Below are 11,168 nucleotides of genomic sequence, written 5' to 3'. Positions count from 1 at the left end.
TTGGGATAGTAGTTATGTCATCCACGAGCCAGTACTCCTCCAACTCATGTCTCTTTATATGGGGCATCAAAAACATTAGTGCAAAGAACACATACAGCTCTCTGATCCCGACAGGCAACCACGACACTTGCTTTGGTGAGCCAATAGGTGCCAGCCCTTCTGCTGCACACTGAGCTGCATACCTATTGGTCTCATTGCTGACATGCTGCACGATTTCATCATCCATGAAGGCCAGGAAGTAATCAACAAAGTCATCTCCTGCGTTGCATGGGAAGGCAGGCTGTATTCCAGCATTTGTCATATCAAACGGTGGATTGTGTGGCTGAAAATCTGCACCGTCAGACCAAACAAATGCATCCACTTGCCCTGTGCGTGGTTCAGTGGCAGGGGCAGGTTGCATTCCACTCGTTTCCCCGTGAGAAGGAGCTGAGGTGGAGGCAATGGGTGAGGCAGGAGGTGAGGCAGGAGGCAAGCGGGAGGTGGGTGAGGCAGGAGGCAACGGGGAGGGGGGTGAGTGCAGGGGCGGTGAGTGGGGGGGTGGCGAGGGTGAGGGAGCTGAGCGGGGGGGCAGGTGGGGGGGTTTCTGACCTGGTGCGTGGTGAAACTTGATCCTTTCTACCCCGCTTATCACCTTCACCTCGCCTATCTCCTCGCTTATCGCCCAGCTTTGCCCTCCAACTGCCACGCATCCCCTTTGTTCTAGGCCTGCCTGCACGGCCTGCACGGCCTGCCTTCTCTCGCTTTGCAGGCTTTGGTAATTCGTACTCCTCAGATGATGTAGACTGAGGAGAGGGCACGACAGATGATGATGATGTGAGGGGAATGGGAAATTGATGGGAAATGCTTACTAGGGCCTGGTGTGGGAGACGTGAGCCTGCGCTTCACTCCCTTCCCACGTGCAATACCAGATTTGCCCATAAGAGTCTTTCCTTTCCCAGAGTAAGTTGGGGGTGGTGGGGGGGAAACAACATGATCACTTTCATCACTGTCACTATCAATGGAAAATGGTTCACCACCAATCACTGCCAAATCATCACTGCTTGCTGTGAGTGTGTCACTTTCACTGCCACAATCAAGAGTAGTACTTACAGTTTTGTCCAGCTCAGTTCTAATTTCAGGAGTGCTCAACCCCTTCTGCCTCGCCATCGGCAGTTCCTTTACCGGTGTAGAGGTAGAGGGAACACTAGCACTAATCATTGTAGAGGAGGAAGCGAGCGACGATGAGTCGGGACGGAGCGCCATTATCACGCACAGAGCTGGACAGATACTGACTGATACGGGTCAGGGCAGGGGTGGGGGGGGCCCCCTCGGGGTTGGAGGAGGGAGGTGTGGGATGGCTGGCGTGAAAGAACTCGACAGCTACTCTTGCATGAGACAATTTGTGCACCGGGAAAACGCGCGGTGTTCAAAATATTCACGATCATTCCAGAATGACACCCGCGGTTTGGTCCAGTTTTGTCACTGTCATTCTGGAATGACACCCGCGGTTAAAGGGTTAGGACTTGATGTAAGTTTTTATCTTTCTTTGGTCAAATTTCGGGAACTTTTGGGTAGCATCTCATAGCTGACTATAGTAAGTTTCAGGGAGTATGACACACTGATTTTGCCAGCTGCGGACAGGTGGATTTGGTAACACTGCACGAAGCTCTCGGGCTGTGATCAATTTCTGTTGTGTTTGAATGTGCGCCAAATTGACTTTGTATTCCAACCAAGGCCCTCATTTATTGTAAGATACCGGATTGTTCAGATACAAGTTAAAGCAATAATAGCCTTAATGATAAATATGTGCCTTTTAAATTTCTAAAGATAAACCTGACCGACACTGATAACAAAACTAAGTAATGTCCTGACTGGACGCATACGGACAACAGTCATTGACTGATTCACTTAAATTCATTTCATTGTGCTTGATTTCGTTCATACTGTATGCGGTTTTATTATAGCAGCATAGTTCAGCTAAATGGGATTTGCTTTTATCTTACTTTCCTTTCTTCCACCATTAACAAAAATTCGGTTCGGTGTACACTGATGTAATCCATTACTTTACCAGCCCCTCTGTTGAGGGGACAGAGATATATCATGGGTGCATGGTGGCCAGGGATAGGGTGTTCGTCAGTCTGTATGTATGTCTGGCTCTTAGGATACTTATGAAAATGTTCAAGAAAATCAAACACCAAACTTAGCAATGTAAGAAATAATTTTACTGAATCTGACTATGAATATAAACAAATGCAGATTTTTAAAAATACTGTTACTTATGAAGATTATGAAAATGTGTATGTACACTATATACATTGAGAATAGCATGTATTGGCCCCAGTGAGGTGTGTGTGTGTGTGTGTGTGTGAGGAAGAAGGAACCAAAGGCAACGAGCCCGCAAAACTGTTCCAAGAGAAAAACAAAATACTAGAGGGAGCCAAATTCAAGATCCATTCATTTCGAGATGCCTGGACACACTGCGTTTGAAAAACTGGAGATCATAGGAAGCAGGAAATACAGACAGAGGGAGACAGTTCCAGAGATGACCTGTTGTATAAATGAAGGACTGGGAGTAACGGTTAACACTTGTATTAGAGAGTTGGACAGAAAAGGGATGAGAGTTTGCTGCTAGACGGGTGCTACGCGCCTGTCGTAGAGGTGGAGGAATGCATGCAGACAGTTCAGAGGAACAGTGCCATTGAAGTAGCGATAGCAAAGAGATAAAGATGCAACAGTGCGGCGAAGAGACAGAGGTTGAAGGGAGTCAGTAAGAGGGGGAGAGTTAATGAAACGAAAAGCCTTTGACTCCACCCTATTGAGAACAGCTGTATGTGGGGAGCCTCCCCACACATGAGAGTTGTACTCCACGCAGGGGCAGATAAACCCCTGTATAGAGTCAACAACTGTGCAGGGGTAAAGAAGGTATGGAGTCGGCCTAGCACACCCAATCTCTTGGAAGGAGATTTTACAAGAGATGTAATATGATCTTTCCAAGACAAGTCCCGAGCAAATGAAACCCCAAGCACGTTCAACGATGATGCAGGATTAAGCTGCATACTATTAAACATTAGTGGGTGTGTGGGTGTGCTCACACAAATCATAATTATTAGAAGATAAGCTAAGTGTACGGTATCTAGGGTAAGATTGTATTTTAGTAGATGAGGTAATGAAGGGCATGGTGTAGACTGTGACACTGTATACTAGTGGTGGGGAAAAACATTCGAGCCTTCGAAGGACCTCGGAACCACCTTGCTATGAAAGTCCTAATTGCCGCCACAGTCGCTGGCTGTGCTCGTGTGCGTCCAGTCGCGACTTTACTTAGTTTTGTTACCAGTGTCGTTCAAGTTTATCTCAAATAATTTAAAAGGCACCTATTTATCATTAAAGATATCATTGCTTTAATCTGTATCTGAATAATCCGGTATCTTACAAATAAATGAGGGCCTTGGTTGAAATACAAAGTCAATTTGGTGCACGTTCAAACACAACGGAAATTGACCAATCACTGCTAGAGAGCTTCGCGCAGTGTTACAAAATCCACCTGTCCTCAGCTGGCAAAACCAGTGCGTCAGACTCCCAGAAACCGACTATTGTTGAGTGTGTCAGGCATGAAGGTGATTGTAAGATAATACTAGTAAATACACAACAGCTATGGTATGACTAAGACTTGGATGGGGAAGAGAGCATTATGAACTATAAAAAACATTATGCAGGAGTTGACAGAATATGAATTTTACACTCTGCTCCATCCCATTGTCGGTCTCCTCTTCCCAGTCAACCTTTCATGTACACTTTTGGTCAGCCTCTTATTCTTCATCCTCTCTACATGGCAATATTACTCTATATAGCTGAGGGTGATTCATACGGGCCTGGGTTTAATACTGTCTCCATCAACCCTCTCATAGTCAGGTCAACTGACTATAAAGCCAAGGAATTAGCCCTCTCATAGTCAGGTCAACTCTAGTTTTGAAGTCCAGATAATGTCAGGTGATTTTGTTCAGCTGTGAGTTAGTATAGGGGCCTTGCAATGCTGTTACTATTAACCTCCTCATGGTTGCCACAAGTCTAATACTCCTCTTGCTAATGACACTTTTTTTTTTTCCCCAGCTGGGTGAGTTCTAGGAACCTGGGAGTGCTAATACTGTCACCATTAACCCTAGTGGTAATACTATCACCATTAACCCTAGTAGTAGCACTATCATCATTAACCCTAGTAGTAATACTATCACCAGTAACCCTAGTAGTAATAGAAGTAGTTGCAACCCCAGGATCATACAATTGTGAACCCAGTGGACTGCATGATGATGCTGGTCATCTACAATCCACCATCCTACTCTTAGGAGATACGGAGATGACTGAGGGATATATTTTGTAGAACGGGGCAGCCCCATCACCCACTCATATCAGTGACACCACGTGAAGGCATCCCTCTCCAGCACCACCATTAATTAACCTAGAGATGGTAAGGCTAAATCTAGTAGCTACTCTGTTATAGCAGTCATCTGACAATTTTATTCAGCTGAATGAATCATAGGAAGAAGAGTCATGACTAGTAAAAAGGAGCTGCCCAGAAGCCTCCCAAGCCAACAAAGATATGGCCAGTCTTGTTGCTATTGTGGCCTTAGGCTCATCTGGACATGAACCCAGTGGACTGCAGACTGACAATGACTTTCTGCAATCCACTATCCTTCCTTTAGGATACAGGGAAGGAGCTGAGCAGTGTTTACATACACAGGCAGAGAAGCCACCCAGACATACACGGTGGTCTGTTAACAGCGATCCACTTCAACTCACTGAAGGTATCTTATTGTGCTGCAGGGACTGCTCAGTCTGTTTGTGCGTGTATGTGCAATACTATAAATTAGGTAAGATGGAATGATGAGGTGAAACGAGCTGTGGAACAAAAGAAGAAGGCATATAGTGAATGGTTAGCGAGTAGAGGTAGGGGAGAAGATGAGAGAGTTAAGAGAGAGGTATATGTGAGCAGGAGAAGGGAGGTTAAGAGACTGGTGAAGGAGAGTAAGAAGAAAGTGGATGAAGAGTTTGGGAGGAATCTGAGTGTGAAATGGAGGGAGAGAAAGAAATTGTTTTGGAAGGAGGTAAAGAAAGTAAGGCAGTGTGAAAGGGGAAATAGTAGGGGAGTGAAAGATAGGAATAATAGATTGTTGGTGGAGATGAGAGAGAAATTGAGGAGATGGAAGGAGCACTTTGAGGATTTGTTGAATGTAGAGAGTGAAAGCAGTGCGAGTATAAGTGGTTGGGGAATGGCTGGGTGAAGAAGAGATGAGAGGAGGGAGGAAGAGATCAGCAGGGCGGAAGTAATGGAAGCGATGAAGAAGATTATGTTGGGAAAGGCCCCAGGAATTGATGGAGTGTTTGGTGAAATGCTTAGGTATGGGGGTGAGATTTTTGTGGAGTGGATATGGAAGTTGTGTAGATTGGCTTGGGAAGAGAGAAGGGTTCCAGAGGACTGGAAATCAGGTATAATTGTTCCTTTATACAAAGAAAAAGGGGAGAGAGAAGTATGTGGTAACTATAGGGGTATTTGCCTTCTTAGTGTGACTGGTAGAATATATGGTAGAATACTCATTGATAGGGTTAGGCATATGACAGAGGAGCTAGTTGGAGAAGAACAAGGGGGATTTAGGAAGGGAAATGGGTGAGTAGATCAGATATTTGTTCTACGATGTTTAGTGGAGAAGTATCTAGAGAAGGGAAGGAAAGTGTATGCTGCCTTCATGGACTTGGAGAAAGCTTATGACAGAATAGATAGGCAAGGTATGTGGAGGGTATTAAGAATATATGGAGTGGAGGGGAAATTGTTGAGTGCTGTGAAGAGTATGTACGAGGGAGCTAGGGCTACGGTGCGAGTGGATGGTGAGCTGAGTGAGTTCTTTGATCTCAATGTGGGACTGAAACAGGGTTGTGTGATGTCTCCATGGCTGTTTAATATACAAATGGATGGGGTTGTAAAGGAGGTGCAGGGTACGGCAGTGGATGTGGGGGTGGCTCTAATGAATGAGGGTGAGATTTGGAAGCTTCCGGTGTTGCTGTTTGCTGATGATACAGTAGTGTTGAGTGAAGATGAATGGGAGTGCAAGGTTTGGTGAATGAATTTGGGACAGTGTGTAGGAGGAGGAATCTGAAAGTTAATGTAAACAAAAGTAAAGTTATGGTGTTTGAGAGGAATGAAGTCACAGAGTGTGCAGTGAAGTTGGATGGTGAGGATATGGAGGATGTGAGTGCATTCAAGTACTTGGGTAGTGTGATGAGTAAGGATGGAACTTTGGGGGATGAAGTGCGTGAAAGGGTACAGCAGGGAAGGAAGGTTGTAGGTGCACTGAAAGCAGTGATGAGAAATATGGAGGTGAGTATGGAAGTTAAGAAGTCACTGCATGATAGTATTGTGATCCTTAGCCTGACGTATGGAAGCGAGGCATGGACCTTGCAAGAGGGGAACAAGTCAAGAGTGAGAGCAGTGGAAATGAGTTACTTGAGAGGAGCATGTGGAGTGACGTGGAGGGACAGGTTGACGAATGAAGAAGTGAAGGAACGCTGTGGGGTGGATGTGGATGTGGTTGAGAAGATTAGGAGAAATACACTGAGGTGGTTTGGACATGTGAAGAGAATGGAGAATGAAAGACTGACTAAGAGGGTGTATGTGAGGTGGAGGGAGGGAGAGGGAGAGGTAGACCGAGGATGAGGTAGAGGGATGGAGTTGAGAGGTATAGGAGGGAGGGGGGGTGAGTTGGGGGGAGGGTAGTCAAATGGTGGGTGACAGAGCGACTTGGAGGCGTTTTGTCTGCGGTCACCCTTTGTGGGATTAGGGCGTCGGGCTACAGATAGATAGATAGATAGATAGGTAAGGATTGTGGGAAGTTGGAATTAAATAAATAATGCAGGATAAACAGTGATATCAATGACTGAGCCATCCGTGCAACACAAGAGAAATCACCCAGGGGAGTGGAAAAGAAGTATTATACAGTATATATGACCACACTTTATCTTCATTCTGGGGAACAGAGAAGGGAATGAGGGACGTTTGAACAACCTTGCAGCTCCACCGTCCAGTCATATTGATGCCAGTTCAGGAAGGCATCCCTCTCCAGCACCGCGACTAGTCTGATCATGCACATGCACTTCATTGCACTTCGTTCTGCCAGTCCTCAACTTGTATGGTGTCAGAGACAGGAAAAGAATAAAGTCCGTTGTGAAATACTGACAAACAATGTAATGGAACTGTACTCGTATTTTAACCCATTGGATCCCAGGGGTGCTGGGCGAGGCATTGCGCTGGGAGGGTACTAAGCGAACCGCCCTCCGCCTATCGGCTCATAGTCGCGAAGCTCAGAGGTCCCTACCCGGGGGTTCCCTACTATATAAAGACTTGAAAAATCCCAGTTCTGTCCAATATTCCGGACACCGGGCTCCAATGGGTTAATAATCATTCTATTGCTTTTCTATATATTTATGTATAAGATCCAATTCTTTATTACCCTGTTTATCTCTCATCCAGTTCTTTATTACCCCATACTTACCTCTCAACGTTCTTTAGTACACCATATTTTCTCTCTCATCCAGTTCTTTATAACTCAGTACTTCTCATTCAGTTCTTTATTACTCCATATGTTATCTCTCATTTAATTCTTTATTACCCCATTAGGAGAGTAGGGGCCCAGGGCTAGGCTACTTAGTCTAAACGTAAGATGAGTGAACAGTTCCTTTCCCCCAAGTGATATTATGAGATATATAAATCAACAATCATTTCATTTCTTTTTGTGTCCAGCTCTCTAATGCATGAGTTAACCGTTCCTCCCAGTCCTTCATGTATGCAACAGGTCAGCTCTGGAACTGTAATCCTCTGTTTGTATTTCCTACTGCCTATGACCTCCAGCCTTTCAAACGCAGTGTGTTCAGGCATCTTGAAATGAGTAGATCTTTGAATTTGGCTCTCTGTTATCTTGTTTTTGCTTTTTCTTGGAGGGAACAAGCTTGCAGACTTCTGGCCTTTGGTTCCTTTTTCCATGCATAAAAAAAAAAGTGCCACAATGAAGTAGAACACCTTTCTCACGTGAAAAAAGCAGGATAGTCTCCTTTATTCATGTGACCGAAAGAACAGAGAAATTAGTTGGAGAAGAACAGGGAGGCTTTAGGAAGGGAAGAGGTTGTGTAGATCAGATATTCATTCTCAGATCTTTAGTGGAAAAGTTTCTAGAGAAGGGAAAGAAGTTGTATGCGGCTTTCATGGATTTGGAGAAAGCATATGACAGGGTGGATAGACTAGGATTGTGGAAAGTGTTAAGAATATATGGAATAGATGGGAAGTTGTTGAATGCTGTAAAGAGTATGTACGATGGTGCGAAGGCTGCAGTGCGTGTGGATGGTGAACTAAGTGAATTTTTCTCTTTGAAAGTTGGGTTGAAACAGGGATGTGTCATGTCTCCATGGTTGTTCAATCTGTACATGGATGGGGTAATAAAAGAGGTACAAGGTAGGGTAGTGGATGTTGGAGTGGCCCTGGTGAGAGAGGATAGTGTTTGGAAACTCCCTGTACTGTTGTTTGCAGATGATACCGTGTTGTTGAGTGAAGACGAAGGGGAGCTGCAAGGCTTGGTGGATGAGTTTGGGAGAGTGTGTAAGAAACGGAATCTAAAGGTGAATGTAGGGAAGAGTAAAGTGATGGTCTTTGAGAGAGGTGAAGTCAGTGAATGTACAGCGAGGTTGGATGGTGAGGAATTGGAAAATGTGAGTACGTTTAAGTACTTGGGTAGTGTGATGAGTAAGGATGGAGGTTTGGAGGGTGAAGTGCTTGAAAGGGTACAGCAGGGAAGAAAGGTTGCTGGTTCTTTGAAAGCAGTGATAAGAAACAGGGAAGTGAGCATGGAAGTGAAAAAGTTACTACATGACAGTACTGTGATACCAACTCTAACGTACGGAAGTGAAGCTTGGACGTTGTTGGAAGGACACACGTCAAGAGTGAGAGCCGTGGAAATGGGTTATTTAAGAGGAGCCTGTGGAGTCACATGGAGAGATAGGCTGACGAATGAGGATATAAAGGAGCGTTGTGGTGTTGATGTGGATGTGATAGGAAGCGTTATGAGGAACACACTGAGGTGGTTTGGCCATGTGGAAAGGATGGAGGGTCAAAGACTGACGAAGAGAGTGTATGTGGGTGAGGTGGAGGGGGAAAGAGGGAGGGGGAGGCCGAGGATGAGATGGAGAGATGGGGTGGAGAGGTATATGAGAGAGGGGGGTGTGAGTTGGGAGCAGGGGAGTGAAATGGCGGGGGACAGGGCGACTTGGAGGCGATTTGTTTGTGGCCACCCCAAACGGGATTGAGGCGTCTGGTAATAGATAGATAGATAGAATATTCTGAGTACTGATATTACTATTGCTAACTTGTTTTGTTGAAGGTCAAACTGTCTGCACTGTTGGGATCTGGTTAAAACTGTTTCGAATTGTCTAACATAGCTCCGAGTTAAGCTCCGTGTGTCGTGGTGAAGCGAAGCAGTGAGCCTGAGACGGGGAAGGATGTTGGCAAATGGAGTTAGGACACAGGCACGGACGAGTAGACTCTTCGTCCTAAACTTAAAATTGTGCTAAGACTTAAGACTGCTAGTGAATGTGCAAAATGACTGTAATGTGCAAGAAGGGAATCAAGTTCTATATTAGTAGCTATGCACAAATGTATTGTATTTATTGACTTGGTGGCGGGAAATAATTATAAGTACGAATGAAACTTGTATATCTGTAATCCTTTGACTCGGGCTTGAAAACATACTACTGTACTGAGTGGAAATCTGTGTCCAAGGTTTACTCGGTAAGTGGAAGTGCTGGAAGGTACCAGGACAGCTTCTGACATTGGCGCCCACCATGGGGTCCGAGTCAAATGAAATGTGGAAGAAAATTTAACAAAACACCGGGCCCACGAACTACAACGTCGCTAACCAATACTACATTATGAGGCTTGAGTTAACATTCTACTGACTGCAGAAATTATCAGCACATAAGTGTGTTAATACTGAAAAAGCACAAGCGCACATAGCACAGTGTAAGAGTCTACAGTGTCGCCACAATGTATAGCCATTCTGCTGCCAGTTTGAAGGAGGATATGAGTCTTGGCCTCTCCGATCCCAGGGACCTTGCTGACTATGTTCAGAAGGTGAACGGGCAGAGAGTGCGGAACGTCGTAACCATGAACAAGCAGAAAGAGGGGTGGAGATTCAGAAGGCAGAAATAGAGATGGAACGTTTGAGGCTTCAGTCGAAGCAGGCTGATGCAAAGCATGAACAAGATCAAGTTTTGCAGGACAGGAGTCATCAGCAAGCCCTGGAACTTAGAGCAGCTACTCCAGCCACACCTTTTATTGGGCCATAGGTGAAACTTCGAACGTTCCCCAACGAGCCGGACCAGGTAGAGGCATACTTTACGTACTTCGAGATCTACGTTGATTAACAGTGGGATGATCGAACTAAACTTAGGTATCTCATATCGCTCCTCCACGACAAGGGTCAGGATGTTTTTTACAGGCCGAAAATCCGAAGAACATCTCGTATATAACGAGCTGAAAACCACTTTGCTGAATATCTTTGGATGTTACCTGGAGGAAGCTCGGGAGAGGTTCACTACAGCATACCTGGAGGAGAACAAGACCTGCAAAATTTTAGTTTCACATCTAAAACACTATTTTAAGTCGTGGCAACGGTTGAGTGAACTCCCTGACAGTAGTGACGGAATTATGGAGGTGATTTTTCTCGCCAAGCTTCTTCACTTATATCCTAAAAGCCTAAGGTCACAGCTTTGAACCAACAAGATCACTGGTCTCAAGGAAACCGTGGAGAAGGCGGACACATGGTTTGAGGTGTATGGCTGTCAGGCTCGGGCGAAAGGAGAGCCTGACAAGAAAGTGACTACAACAAAGTCTGTCTCCAAGTCAGATAGTGGGGTTATCATTAGTAAAGCATCTTAACAAGCATCACGTGATATGTCGAGTTTAGACTTCCACCAGTCCCAAGAAGTCTGGTAAGTGGGGACTACTTGGCAAGCAAACCTCTGCAGCTGCAGTAAACGAGGAGACAGAACAAGAGGACACTATCAGTACCACAAACTTATATGTTTTGTTGTTCTGCAGTCCCCGACTCATTATTAGGTGGCACTCTCCCAACGGTAGTAAGTCACGAACAGGGTCA

This window comes from Coenobita brevimanus, chromosome 98 (genome assembly GCF_032717465.1).
Source record: "Coenobita brevimanus isolate Jiangsu-jjx chromosome 98, ASM3271746v2, whole genome shotgun sequence".
NCBI classification, from domain to species: domain Eukaryota; kingdom Metazoa; phylum Arthropoda; class Malacostraca; order Decapoda; family Coenobitidae; genus Coenobita; species Coenobita brevimanus.
Note: the sequence above shows the minus strand (reverse complement) of the source record.